Here is a 9,479-nt window from a genome sequence, read left to right as displayed (position 1 = left end):
AGAACCATAAGTCAAATAGCCTCTTTTCTTTAGAAATTACCCAGTCTCGTGTGTTCTATTAGAGTAATGGGAAACAGACTAAGACTTTACTGTTATGTACAATGTAATTACTGATTAAAATCTAAATGTCTCTCATTTAGCCTAGGATGAGGTTGGTGCTTCTTAGTATTCGATATTTTATGTCTGTCACCTAGCATAGCATGTGACAAGTAGCTGCTCAAAAAATAAGTCTGGAATGAATAAAAGTCAACTTTTGTGCCCTGTGCCAGCCATTATTCAATTGTTTACACATATTTACCCTTTCGATTCTTAAGACTTTATGAAAACAAGTTGTACTATTATCTCCTTTCACACAGAGAGAAACTAAAGCAGAAAGAACTTAAGTAACTGGCCACAATTACACAGCCTCTAGAAGTCTGTGCTTAAGCACTGGATCACAATGCCTTTCAATAAAATTCCACTGAGTGCCTGCAGAGTGAGGTTTAGATGCCAAGTGAAGTAACATGAGCTTGCGGAGCCAGAAGACAGAAGCACAGAATGTGGGAGACCAGGATCCTGGGAAGCAGACTAAAACAGGCAGACCAGCCTGTGAACAGTGGCCCAGGGGCTGCACATCCCAAGGGACCACAGATAGTCAGTCTTCAAGCATGAAGGGTTTCAGCTCAGATTCTTCATGTGTGTCCTGACTGTGGCCAAACCCAAGGAGGTGACAAGGGATGGAGATAGTATGTAGGGTTCACAGGGAGGTTCACCAGAAGGAAGAATTAGGCAACACCAAAGGATTCAGGGCTTCTCCACCAGTACAGTTAGCCTCAGGAAAACAGCTGGGCTGCAAGCACCTCCACACCTGCTCTGCAAGGCGTCCATGGCCTTCTCCAGGGCCCTCTGAGAGCAGCTCTCCCTACATACTTTGCTCAGCCTCTGTCTTCGTTCCTGTAAGTGGACTATAGCTCTCAATTTCCATCTCCTGTCCTCTTGCAAGTCAACCTCCAGGGAAGCCCAGCATCGGTGTCTTTCACATTGCTGTTCCTCCCCATAAATCAGGTCTGACACTTTCTCATTTTTTTAATATTTAAATATTTTTTAAGCTGTGATTGGACACAACACCTTTTTTTTATTGATTGATTTTTATGTGGTGCTGAGGATGGAACCCAGCGCCTCGCACATGCTAGGCGAGCGCTCTACTGCTGAGCCACCACCCCAGCCCCTACTTTCTCATTTTTTATTAGAGCTGTTACCATTCTTCTAATGATTCTTGTTATTTTTAGAAATTTCTTTGAGTGAGCACTGCAGTTTGCATTTTATTTGGAAGCCCCAACTAAGGTTTTTCTCTCCTACACTTGGCATTGTAGACTTCTGTCTCTAGAACAAGAGGTGCTTTTTGCTAAAGGAGTTGGGGAATTATCAACTAGGTGGGGAGGCATTTGAGGCCAGGGAGGGAGAGACGTTACACATTTTAAGCCCAGAGATGTACATGCCTGGCACAGCCAGTCCTGAGCAGCATCTGTATCAGTCCAGTGGGGTCTGGTCCAACTGACTCCAGATATAGTCTCCAGATTTGCCCACTCTGGTCTGGACTGAGCATGGGGAAGAATATGTGCAACCAAAGCTGTGAGCCAGAGCTTTGGGAAAGCTAGGAGATGGGTAAGGGGAGGAATGACTATATATCACTCACTATTTCATTTTTTTGCAAAAGTACGATACAACTGAAAATAAAATATCTCTCTTATTGCTTTCAGAGGTAGACTAGTCTCATTCTCCTGCCTGCAGAGATTGTCCTTCTAGGTGCATAATACAGATAGTCCCCAACTTAACAACATTCGACTTTTGATTCTTTGTAGTGGTGACAGTGCATGCATACAACCATTCTGTTTCACTTTCAATATAGTATTCAATAAACTACATGAGAGATTCAACAGTTCATAATAAAATAGGCTTTGGGTTTTGTTCAAATGTGGGTTAAGTGTTCAGCACATTTTAAGGTAGGTTGGGCAAAGCAATGATGTTCTGTGGGGTAGGTGTATTAAACAAATTTTCCACTTATAATTTTCAATCTATTAAGCATTAAATGCTAATGAGTCTATTAAGCCATGGCCCCAGTCTTAGTCAAGAAGCATCTGTATTCTCATTCAGCTTTTGGTGTCAGGGTAACTTTTTATGATAATGTCTAAGTTCCCAGATAAGAAGTTAAAATGATGGATCAAAGACCTAGGAATTAAACCAGAGACCTTGCATCTAATAGAAAAAAAAGTAGGCCCCAATCTCCATCATATTGGATTAGGCCCCTACTTCCGTAATAAGACTCCTATAGTGCAAGAATTAAAATCAAGAATCAATAAATGGAATGGATTCAAAGTAAAAAGCTTCTTCTCAGCAAAAGAAACAATCTGTGAGGTGAATAGAGAGCCTACATCTTGGCAGAAAATTTTTACCCCTCACACATCAGATAGAGCACTAATCTCTAGGGTATATAAAGAACTCAAAAAGCTAAATACCAAAAAAACAAATAACCCAATCAATAAATGGGCCAAGGACCTGAACAGATACTTCTCAGAAGGTGATATACAATCAATCAACGAACATATGAAAAAATGTTCATCATCACTAGCTATTAGAGAAATGCAAATCAAAACTACAGTCAGAATGGCAGCTATTAAGAATACAAACAACAATAAGTTTGGCAAGGATGTGGGGAAAAGGTACACTCACACACTGCTGGTGGGACTATAAAATGGTGCAGCCAATATGGAAAACAGAATGGAGATTCCTTGGAAAACTGGGAATGAAACCACCATTTGACCCAGCTATCCCTCTCCTCAGTCTATACCCAAAGGACTTAAAAACAGCACACTACAGGGATACAGCCACATCAATGATTATAGCAGCACAATTCACAATAGCTAAACTGTGGAACCAACTTAGATGCCCGTAAGTAGATGAATGGCTAGGGAAACTTTGGTATATATACACAATGGAACATTACTCAGCATTAAAAGAGAATAAAATCATGGCATTTTTAGGTAAATGGGTGGAGTTGGAGAAGATAATGCTAAGTGAAATTAGCCAATCCCCAAAAACAAATGCCAAATGTTTTCTCTGATATAAGGAGGCTGACTCATAGTGGGTTGGAAGGGGAAGTATGTGAAGATTAGATGAACTCTAGATAGGGGAAAGGAGAGGGAGGGTAAGGGTATAAAAAAGATGGTGGAATGAGATGGACACCATTTCCCTAAGTATATATATGAAGATGTGAATAGTGTGAATATACTATGTATACAACCAGAGATATGAAAAAATGTGCTCTATATGTGTAATATGAATTGTAATGCATTCTGCTGTCATATATAACAAATTAGAATAAAAAATAAAATTAAAAAAAAGAATAGACAATGAATGAGTACTTAGCACTGTCTCTTTTCTGTACATGCCTTAAAGCATGGCTTCTTTGATGACTTCATCACATTGTCCTTGATTTACACTTCACAAAACATGATTCTAGTTCTTGTGCAAACTCCCAGATCATGCAGGGAGGAGGTGGCTCCTCTGGGGGACTGGAAGCCTGAGGGGGCCCTGCTTGTCACTAGTGAGTGACAAGTGAGTCTGTTTGACTGGGGATGTGGCTCAAGAGGTAGCTCACTCGCCTGGCATGCGTGTGGCCCGGGTTCGATCCTCAGCACCACATACAAACAAAGATGTTGTGTCCGCTGAAAACTAAAAAATAAATATTAAAAAAATTCTCTCTCTCTCAAAATAAAATAAATAAATAAATAAATAAAAAGTATTTAAATCATTTTTACTCTTACTTATTTTCTGTCCAGTTATTTCATCAATTATCAGAATTTGGGTATTGAAATATCTACACAGAATTGTCAATTTCTTTCTTCAGTTTTGTCAATTTTTGCTTCATATGTTTTGCAGCTCTGTTGTTATTTGTGTCTAATAGTTATACCTTACTGCTATATTAGTTTTTTTTACAATTATGAAAAGCTTATCTCTCTCTCTCTCTCTCTCTCTCTCTCTCTCTATATATATATATATATATATATATATATATATATATATATATATATATATATATATATAAAATCTCTAGTATATTTCTTTTCCTAAAGTCAATATGTCTGATATTAATTCAGCCAGCCCAGCTCTCTTATGATTACCGTTACATAGTCAATCTTTTTCATCCTTTTACTGTCAATCCAGTGTGTCTATGTGTGTGTGTGTGTGTGTGTGTGTGTGTGTGTGTGTTGCTGGGGATTGAATCCTGGGCCTCTCATATGCTAAGCAAGTGCTCCACCACTGAGCTACACTCCAGTTCCTGTCAATTCTATTTTTATCTTTAAATCTAATGTTTGTCTCCCTAGACAGTATTTTATTGGATATTGTTTTGTAACCAGTCTAATGCCTTTGAATTAGATGTTTAGGAAGTAATGTAATTATTGATAGGCTTGTATTATATCTGTCATGTTGTTATTTAATTTCTATATGTGGCAGATTTTTTTGTTGTTCATCTGTAGCTTTTATTTTCTTCTTTTGTATTAAATACCATGTGTAACATTTTTATTCCATTGATAGGTTTTTAGATATTTAAAATTTTAAATAAAGAAATATTTTAAATTCTTAATTGTTGCTGTATAGATGAAAATATACATCTTACCTTTTCAAAATATAATTCAAGTTCATACTAACTTAATTCCAGTGTAATATGGTAACTTTGCTTCAATATAACTCCATTCCTCCTTCCCTTTTGCTGTTATTATTTATATGTATACATGTGTTATAAACTTATAAAATTATATTTTATTATACTAATTATCATGACATTTTTACAAAATATTTTTGAAGAAATTAAGAGGAGATAAAAGAACAATTTTTACTATTGACCTACATACTCACCATTTCCTGTGTTCTTCTTTTTTTTTTTTTTTTTCCTTTCTTTTTGGATTCTGGTTACCACCTTGCATTCATTTCCTTTCAGCTTAAGGAATTTCCTTTAGTGTTACTTGTAAAACATATCAGCTAGCAAACATTCTCTGATTTTGTTTATTTGAGAATATTTTACCTTCATTATTAAAGGTTAGTTTTGCTAGACATAAATTTTCAGTTTTTCTTTCAGCAATTTGAATATATCATGCTACTGTTTTTGGACTTCCATGTTTCTAATGAGAGGTTGGTTATTAATTATATTGTCCCCTTGTATGTGATCAGTTGGTTTTCTCTTGTTAGCTTCCAGATTTTCTTTTGCTTTGGCTTCCTACACTATAATGTGTCTAGGTGTGGTTCTTTGTATTTATTCCACTTGGGTTTGTTTAGCTTCTGGGGTCTGTGGAAATTTTTCATCAGATTTTGGCAATTTTTATCCATTATATCATTAAATTTTTCCTGCCTCTTTCTCTTTTAGTCTTCTGGGCCTCCACTTATGTATATGTTGTTATGCTTGAGTTATCCCAGCAACATCTGAGGCTCTATTGATTTTCTTTCATCTTTTTTCTGTGGTCTTCAGATTGAGTAATTTCTAATGATATGTCTTAAAGTTCACTGATTCTTTCTTCTGTGATGTCCTCTAGTAATTTTTGTTTACAGTTTCTGTTATTATACACTTCAACTCAGAATTTCCATTAAGCTAATGAGACACAGTGACATGTGGCTATAGTCCCCGATGCTGGGGAGACTGAGATAAGAGAGTTGCTTGAACCCAGGAGTCTGAGACCAGCCTTGGCAATAAAGTAAGACTCTTTCAAGAAAGGAAGGAAGGAGAAAGAAGGAGAAGTGGGAGAAAGAAAGAAAGAGATGAAAGGAAGGGAGGGAGAGAAGGAAGGAAGGGAAGGAGGGAAGGAGGAAGAGAGGAAGGGAGAAAAGGAAAGAAGGAAGAAAGGAAATTTCCATTAAGTTCCTTTCTAAAAAAAATACTTCTACTTCTATACTGAGATCTTCTATTTATTGGTTCATTGTCAACATACTGATTTCTTAATTCTTAAGCATGATTTTCTTTATTCTTTGAATATGTTTATAGTGGCTGCTTTGAAATATTTGTCAAATCTAATTTCTTCTGGGCCCACTCAGAATCGGTTTCTATTGCTTCCTTTTTTCCTTGAGTATAGGCCAGATTTTCTGTTTCTTTACTTGACTCACGATTTTTGTTGAAAACTTGACATTTTATATGATATAGTGTAGCAATAGTAGACTGATTTTTCCCCTGAGCGTTTATTGTCTTTATTAACTGGTCTGAACTTAATAAGCAGAATCTCCGTCTCCTGTGGTGTGTGGTCACTAATGCTTCTGCTTGGTTTTGTTTTGTTTTGGGGTTTGTTGTTGTTTTCAGGTTTTGTCTTTTTTTTTTTTTTTTTAATTTTTAGCCTGCCTAACTTTCTAAAGATCATTCCTATATCTGCAGAACTCAGTGGTCGTCGGACAGGGATTGGGCAAAGGCTGGGTTCAAACACTGTCAGCCTAAAAGATCCATCCTTTGTAATGGATCTCAGTGTGAGTGGAGGAATGCATTCAAAATTCAGTCCATTTTTGAGTCTATCTAATTTTGACTTTCTTTCAGGCTCTCTTGATTCTCCCCTACACATATGCATCAATCAGGGATGTGTGGAGAGTTTACATAACTTCTCTAGGGTGCTCTTGTTTCTAGGATTTCCCCCATTAAATTTCTGCTGGTCAGCTCCTTACTCCAACCAGGACTGCAACCACAGACTAAGAGAGCCGCAAAATTTCCCTTACAATTTCTCCTGAGTTAGCTGCTTTTATTGTCAGCACTGGTGGTGGGTCTTCATCTTCCACTCCAAATCAAGCCTACCAGATTCTGACAGTGAGGCTGCTGGTTTTCACCATCAGTGCTGCCCTGGTAACACTGCTGTGTTCAAGCCACAGGGCAGGGGCAGCTCCAGGCATGAAGCCCATAGACTCTCGTTATTTTTATATAAAATGTTAGCAGGTTTTCAAGACTACATATTTTTCCATGTATTGTTTTATTACTGAGGAAAACTCTAAATAAACCTGTTAGCTTCACTTGCTCTTAGTTGACTTTAAAAATCACTAATTTAGAAGGTCACACTGCTGAGTAATACATTATTAGTCTCACAAGTTTTGCAGGAGTTAACACGTCTGATGTGAAGATTATGATGATAATGGTTGCCTAGGTTACTCTTCAGGGACCTGAAATCCAGTTTTGCTGTAAAAACTCTTCACTTGGGTCTATGGATGTCCAATAGGTGAGTGGAATGGGATAAAAAGACTTGGCATCTCTGCCTTCATACTGTGTCTGTCTCCTTTGTTGTCTTAACCTTTAGGTCAGATTCTACTCAGCTCTGTATGTAGGCCTGTTGAACATGTGAGAAATGTGTTGACTTGACCTGGGCTCTCCTAGCCATCCCCCCAGGCCAAAGACACCTACCAGCCACCATGACCAGAAACACCAGACCAAGAAAGAAAGAAAAAAAGGTGCCATCCGCGTTCCTGGAAGATCTCTGCCTATTCCCAGAAAAGATACGAATATTCCTCCACTTTATTATCCTATCCCTCCTCCTCATTATTCCTATGTGGTTTCTGCAACCGCTCAACCAGAGTTGAGAAACTGATTTGTGAGCAAAGTTCCCTCTTCTCCTTCATTTGGCCACTGAAGAAAGCCTTTCTCTCTCCTCAGGACTTGTCTCTCAGAGGAGTGTTTTTCCACGGGATGAACTTCCATTTGAAATGTTTCCCTTTGAAATATTCAAAGCCCTGACATATTTTTTTTAACAATTTCACTCAGTTTTGTGTGTGTGTGTGTGTGTGTAGAGAGGCAGGACAGATTTGCCCAACTCATGACTCTGCTATGATCAAAAGCCTCACTCTATATGTACTTTGAAAATGCGATCACACACACTGCACATCCTGTTTTCCACATTGGAAAGTCTATATTCCAGATTTGGTTTCATTCATACATTTGATAATTTGGCTTCTTTTGGTTGGTTTTCTAATTTTTCAAATGGAAATTTTGGGATCAAATGTTTAAAAAAAGTACAAACCCACAAGTCCAAGATCAGCCTAGGCAACATAGCAAGCTCACATTTTAAATAAAACAAATAACTAATAAAAAGCTGGAAAGCAGGGATTGTAATGAGTCAACCTAACAACTGTTTAGGGCACAGGTCAGGCAGGTCAAGAGAGGGACTCCCTGCTATTGTGAGTAAAGTGGTCAGAGGGTGAAAAAGAGAACACCTCAGGGGCTAGGGTGTGTCTCAGCGGTAGAGCATTTGCCTAGCACATGGGAGGCCCTGGGTTCCATCCTCAGCACCACATAAAAATAAATAAATAAATGTATTATGTTAAAAAGAGAGAGAGAAAAAAATTAAGAGTAACAGTTTAGATAGGTGTCAATCTCATTGTATTTATTCTACTTGGGATGGATAGTTTTCATTAGATTTGGGAATTTTTATTCATTTCATCATTCAATATTATTCTTCCATTTTCTCTTTTGGTCTTTTGACCTAATCGAAATATTGTTATGCTCTCTTTGACAGCACATATACTAAAATTGGAACAATACAGAGAAAATTAGCATGGCCCCTGAACAAGGATGGCATGCAAATTCATGAAGCAGTCCACATTTTTAATACATTCTACTGTCATGCATAAGTAAAAAGAACAAAGAAAAAAAATAAAAGAAATATTGTTAGTCTGAAAAGGGGGGAAGTTGTTTGAAAACCTGACAAAAAAAAAAAAAACGGTACCAAAAGCTATAAGATCTTTGCATTTATCTGTTTATGTATATATGCATGTTGCTATGTGACATTTTCCTATCTGGATGGTATTTTCAAATTATTTTATAAATTCCATAGAGGAGCTCTGTTTAATTAGCTAAAAGGAAAATAAGTGATTATATGAATTGAGTGTTCCTTCAACTCTTGGAAGTACCAAGACCAACTCCAATGTATTTCAAGTTCACATGATTTGAGTAAATCTTTGGTAAAGAAGACTAGTTTAATATTGTTGGTTTAATAATTAAAAGCTGCTTTTTCTGAGTTATCAGCAAAAAGATGTATTTGACTTTCTGTTCTTGCTTTGTTGACAATGGCCTAAGAAGCACATGCTGTAAAAACAGTTAACAAGGAAATAACTCAGGACGGTGGTCAGCTTGGTTTAACATCTCACAATTTTTTCATGAACAATTCACACATTATTGTTAAGTACAAGTAAATGAGGTGAACATAAATGGGATAAAAATTTATAAATGAATTTTCATAGTTTCAACAACTTTTTTTGGGTAACTTGAAAGGTAAAAATTATAATATACTAAATTAAGTGATATTTATTAAATCTCTGAACCTGTCTAAGTCAGTTAAATGCTGAAGCATTAACTCTGAACTTAAATTTAAGTTTATATACTTTTGGTATCTTTTTATTTGGTAGAGAGAAACTAAAAGTATTTGGGCATGTTAATAAATATGGAAATGTATACAATACATAAGTGTGTATTTCTAAATATTAGAGTT

General features: G+C 36.8%; 1 non-coding gene across 1 annotated transcript; it reads left to right on the top strand.

Moving 5' to 3' along the window:
- The first annotated feature begins 8,491 nt into the window (after window positions 1-8,491).
- On the top strand, window positions 8,492-8,598 carry LOC124085095 (U6 spliceosomal RNA). The gene has a single exon (XR_006849337.1). It is a non-coding gene; the product is annotated as a U6 spliceosomal RNA (small nuclear RNA).
- Window positions 8,599-9,479: the final 881 nt, after the last annotated feature.

The sequence above is a fragment of the Marmota monax genome, unplaced genomic scaffold (genome assembly GCF_021218885.2).
Source record: "Marmota monax isolate L192 unplaced genomic scaffold, Marmota_monax_Labrador192_F-V1.1 WCK01_AAM20220418_F8-fsc00013, whole genome shotgun sequence".
Taxonomy (NCBI): domain Eukaryota; kingdom Metazoa; phylum Chordata; class Mammalia; order Rodentia; family Sciuridae; genus Marmota; species Marmota monax.
The sequence above is the reverse complement of the archived record's forward strand: the minus strand, read 5'-3'. Positions and strand labels throughout refer to the sequence as shown.